A 5,980-nucleotide genomic window follows, 5' to 3' on the forward strand; every position below is an offset into this window, starting at 1 on the left:
GGTTATGTAATTCTTTGAGCTACCGTAGGGCTAATTATGTTTATATGATGTTGTAAGGTTCCTATCGAGTGCTGGATGCCATTTTGGGTAATTCATCCTAATCAAATCATATAAGATTCTGATTCCCTGGGTATCTGAATCGGATTGCACATCTCTAATATTGATTCATCTAACTCTATCTCTTTCTCATGATCACCCATGGTTTCTACAGCTGAGACCAGAGCAGAAAGTGATGTTTGAAGTCCACACCCTGCAGGAGATGATGAATTTAACCTTCTATCCAACCTACTTCCTTCTGGTTGGTATTCCAGGACTAGAACATAAACATATCTGGATCTCAATTCCTTTCTGTAGCATCTATATACTTGCTTTGCTGGGAAACATCATGGTGATGGTTGTCATCCTCACATCTCCAAGACTCCACCAGCCTATGTTTATATTCCTCACCATGTTGACATTTAATGATGGTCTTCTTTGTACAAGCTTTGCTCCAAAAATTTTGTCTATCTTCTGGTTTAATGGCAGAGCCATTAGCTTTAATGGGTGTCTTCTACAGATGTTCTTCATTCACAGCTTCACCGGTATTGAATCGGGGTTCTTGGTTTCCATGGCGTATGACCACTATATTTCTATATGTAAGCCTCTCCGGTATAACTCCATAATAACCATTAGACTGATAACCAGACTGGTCATTGTGTTTGTGGTCCGGGCAGTTGTTCTGGTCAGTCCTTGTCTTGTTTTGATCAGGAGGTTTCCTGCTTTCAAGACCAACATCATTGCACATTCCTACTGTGAGCACATGGCGGTGGTGAAGCTCGCGGCTGCTGATATCCGGGTGAACAGTATATATGGACTATTCGTGGCTTTCACTGTTGTTGGTGTTGATTTGCTCTTCATCTTTTTTTCATATATCATGATCTTCAATGCCGTCTTCCATCTTCCATCTAAAGAGACTCGTCTGAAAGCATTTAACACATGTACCCCTCATATCTGTGTGTTCCTGAGCTTTTACAGCATGGCCTTTAATATCTTTCTTATCCCATCGATATGGAGAGAAGATTCCTCCTTATATCCACATTATCTTCTCTGACAGCTACCTCTTGATTCCACCAATGCTCAACCCTCTTGTCTATGGAATTAGGACAAACATGATCTGTGAGGAGATTTGGAAAATCATAAAGAAACATTAATGTGTAGGACAAGTTATGAATAGTACTGAGAAGAGAACCTGTCATAAGATCTGAAATGGGAATGTGAACAGAAGCCATGTATCAGGTTCTCTTCCTGTTAAAAAGAGACATCTAAGAATCTGAAGAAGTGCAAAAGCAAAGTGACAATCCCAATATCGAAGGGCATGTGGCTCTGGAAGGTGCATGGAACCAGTTACTTTTCTCAGAAGACATGTTTTTGACCAGAGTGCACAGAGGGTGAGCTTTAGTGCATCCATTCTATAGAGAAGTTGCCTCACCCAACTCCATCTTCTTCTTTGTCATTGATAGACATGACTTATTAGATTCCCAGTCTCTGCTGCTTCTAGCCTCAAGAGTAAAACAGTGCAGGAATGAGAATGAAATTCCGTCTTTCCAAATAAACTCACATCTGTACCTGATTTATCAGTAAAATATTTATAAGTGCAAAATTTAGAGACGTTAGAGATGGATTAAGCTTACAAAGTCAACTTTGCATGCGTATTAGATTGGTACAGCCATTAGTTTAGATAAAACAAAACAAAATATTGTGCCGATAATCTGAAGTTCGGGTTCAGGACTCATCTAAGGAGACCAGGCTCTCGTGATATCATCACTACAAGGTCCATTATAGGGGTCACTTTATCCACCGAGGTATTGTTTCTTTTCAGACCATAGAACATTTCTCACACACATGGCTGAACATAGCAATCTTTGTAATTCATTGAAGGTGGCATTTCGTCATCGTTTAGTATAAAATCCAGTGATCTTGTCATCTCCAGAATCATCTTAAAATAAGCTGCATCCAATATAAAGACATAGGACACTGCAATGCAGGAAATGTCAAACACAACGACTATCAAGACTAGCGAATTTATTGAAAATTAGATTCGACTGCTTCGCCGAATAAAAAATAAAAATTTGCTTTCTGAGGAATTATTTCGCAGCGAAGCGCATATTTTTTTGTAAGTAGTGGGTGCAATAACAAGTTGCTGCGATAGCACTGCCCCGTCATTGTACCCCTCAGATGCCGCGTTCATACATGAGTGTAAAATTAATAATAAAATTTTTTTTTATCAGGCGGAGCTAGTGCCGGAGCTGAATGGCCGCGTCTTGCTGAGCTCCGCACACAGACCTGCTGGGATTCTAGCATACACAAGCAAAAGAGACCTGAATCATGGTCAAAATCGGGGGACAAAGAACCCTTGAGCCGGGCGCCGTTCCTAAAACTATAAACTCGAACTCGGGGATGGCCAAATTTCTCAAAAAACAAGCCGCAGGCCCAGGAGTTAAAGATTCCAAAATGGCACCGATGAACGACAGCGCTCCTGACGGCGGAGAAGAAGGTCAGTCTGAGGGGGAAAGTGATGCGGGCGACATAGGATCTCCCCGAGCCTTACCTGTGTCCAGAAGGTTCATAAAACAAGCACTAGCTGAAGCCTTACTCCCGCTGAAGCAGGAAATATCTGTCCTGACCCAGGAAATTCAACACGTGGGTCACAGAGTTGAAACGCTGGAGACTACTCAGGCAGCCACACTTGAACATAGTGCAGCGATGGCTCAATCCCTCTCCATCTGCCAGACACATATTAACACCCTGTATGTGAACATGGAAGACCAAGAAAACCACAGCCGAAGAAATAATCTGCGATTTAGAGGGATACCTGAATCGGTGGCTAATGAAGAAATCATACCTGCAATCAAATATATCGCATCCTCTCTCCAAGGAAGCGAAGATTCCTCAGGCCTTATAATCGAGAGAGCCCATAGAGCTCTCAGACCAAAGCCAAAAAGTAATAAACCGCCCAGGGACATTATCTGTCGCTTTCTGAACTTTGTAGATAAGGAAAAAATCCTTACGGCTGCAAGATCTTCAAACAACGTCTCTTTCAGAGATAACCCTATATCAATATACCAGGATTTAGCCCCGGTTATCCTCCAAAAGAGGAAAATACTTAAACCTCTCACTGATCACCTTCATGGAAAATGGATCCCATATAGATGGACCTTCCCCTTTGGCCTTTCATTTAACTACTCCGGGAAATTCGTCAGGATCTCCTCATACGAAGATCTAAAATAATTATTTTCATCCACAAACATTCCGCCTTTGGATATCGCCTGCTGGGACACTGTTTCAGATATAACATCTCTACCAGACCTACCGAGGATGACACCCTGGGAGAAAGCCGGCACCCCAAAGCAACAACGGGTGAAGAGAAGAAACAGCCAAAGAGTATTACTGTACCATTTATATGGCTTTAAAAATGTCACATATTGGGCCCTGACTCCCCTCGAGGCTGCCTATCATTTTCACCCTCCCACTATTAAACGAGACGAGCATAACAACTTTTCACTTCACTTCACTCCCCATTTAGTCTCTCATGACAGACTTCAAACTTTCATCCTTCAATGTGAAGGGACTTAGATCGCCCTCTAAAAGATCCCAGATCTTTTCTATTCTATGGAAAGAAAACTGCTCAGTAATTTTCCTCCAGGAAACCCACTATAAACAAGGGAAATATCCAGACCTCTCCCACTCTAGATTCCCTGAGTGGTTTCATAGCGGTTCTGATGGCGCGGCCTCTAGGGGAGTCAGCATTGGCTTTAGAAAAAACGTCCCATTCCAATATTCCTCCCATATTACAGACACAGAGGGAAGATATATTATCCTGAAAGGGCTTATTGGCCATAAGATGTTCACCCTGGTGAATATTTATGCCCCTAACTATGATCAGGTCCCATGGCTTCTAGAAGTCCTTTCTTTGATAGAATCCGTCAGGGAAGGTATACTAATCCTGGCAGGAGACCTAAACATTGCTTTAAACCCTACCACAGACACATTGTCTAAAAAGTCTCCTGTATCAGTTAAACTCTTGAAAAAACTCAAAACCAAATTACATGTAATGGGAATGATTGATATATGGAGATGCATGAACCCTTCTGCTATTGACTACACTTTTTACTCTGCTCCAGGTCATTCATATAGTAGGATTGACTATATCTTCGTACCCAAAGACTTCCTGCATCAGTCCTCAGACCCTCAGATTGGAAGCATCACCATTTTAGACCACTCTCCGATTTTTTGCTCCTTCCATCTACAACCTGGTTCCGGTAAGCCCTCCAGTTGGAGACTTAATGAGTCCATATTGAGCGACGATAGTCATATAATCCACTTCACCTCCCTCCTAGAACAGTACTTCAAGACTAATGACTCCCCAGACAGCTCCCCGCAAATACTATGGGTTGCCCATAAAGCATTTATCCGAGGCCCTTTTATAAGAAAATGCTCCCACTTAAAGAAACTAGCTGACAAACAATTTTCCTCCTTATTAGACCGCATACACACCCTAGAAAGGTTACATAAACATTCCCTTGACCCTCAACAGTTATCTGATCTCTCGGCTCTTAGATCCGAGCTTAAAAACTTACTAAACAGAAAAACCGCCAAGTACTACCTCTCTTCCCAACATACATTTTACGCACATGGCAATAAAGCCTTGAGATTTATGATGAACCGTATTAAAAGAAGAAAAAACGCCAGATATGTAACCTCAATCAAATCGGTCCAAGGTCATCAACTCTATTCTCCTGAGGCCATTGCTGAACAATTCCGTCTCTTCTATAAAGACCTTTACAATTTACCCCCCCGCCCCACTGCTCCCCAATCTAACATGGAGGCACACCCACACCCCAAATCTTTTTTAGACACCCTAAAGTTACCATCTTTAACCCCTTCCCAAAGAGAAGACCTCTCAAAACCTTTCACCATTGCGGAACTCACCACGGCCCTTAAATGCTCTCCAAAAAATTACTCAACCTTCCAAACCACGTTACCTCCTTATCTACTTCGTGTTTGTAACCAAGCCCTACAAAATTGCCCCCTTTCCTCAGACATGACAAGGGCAGTGATTACGATTATTCCCAAAGAGGGAAAAGATCCCACTATATGTGCCAACTATCGGCCCATCTCCCTTCTGAATATTGACTTAAAACTCTTAGCGAAAATGCTCGCAATTAGAATACAATCCATTCTCCCTGACCTGATCCATCCTGACCAGGTGGGGTTTGTTAAAAGGAAAAAAGGAAAAGATAATACTACCAAAATTTTAGATGCCCTTTACTATGCCTCAAACAAAAAATTGCCTCTGGTTCTCCTAGGCACCGACGCAGAAAAAGCTTTTGACCGTATTGATTGGTCCTACATCAAACCCACCCTACTTAAATTTAACTTCCCTGCCCCATATATTCATGCTATTTTTGCAATGTATAACAATGCTTCCTCCTCGGTTCTAGTGAACAACCATATATCCTCCAACTTTCAGATTAAGAACGGAACACGACAAGGTTGTCCCCTCTACCCCCTCATCTTTGTCTTAATCATGGAAACTCTTATGCAAGCCCTCAGACAGGAAAACTCCATCCAAGGATAAAAATTTGGTCCCAAGAATGTAAATTAGCCGCCTTTGCTGATGACCTCCTAATTCTTACCACCAACCCCATCACCTCCATGCCCAAGATACTCCTACTATTGAACACCTTTAGCTCACTATCCAACTTTAAAATTAACCCGCACAAATCACAAATTCTTCACACTGGACTATCCCCTTCGTCCATCAAAAAACTCCAATCGAACTCCCCATTTAATTGGACTGCCCAACTTATAACATATTTGGGCAATAAAATTAACGCTCACCTACCAGATCTCTTCCAATAGAATTATATTCCCCTTTTACAATCTATAGCTGCTCAATTGGACTCCTTGGAAGGACATTACCTCTCCTGGTTTGGCAGGA

At 42.0% G+C, this 5,980-nt stretch overlaps 1 pseudogene; it reads left to right on the forward strand.

Annotated features, from left to right (window-relative positions):
• The first annotated feature begins 259 nt into the window (after positions 1-259).
• On the forward strand, positions 260-1,190 carry LOC120994131 (annotated as a pseudogene).
• The last annotated feature ends 4,790 nt before the right edge of the window (positions 1,191-5,980 follow it).

Source organism: Bufo bufo, chromosome 3 (assembly GCF_905171765.1).
Source record: "Bufo bufo chromosome 3, aBufBuf1.1, whole genome shotgun sequence".
In the NCBI taxonomy this organism is placed as follows: Eukaryota; Metazoa; Chordata; class Amphibia; order Anura; family Bufonidae; genus Bufo; species Bufo bufo.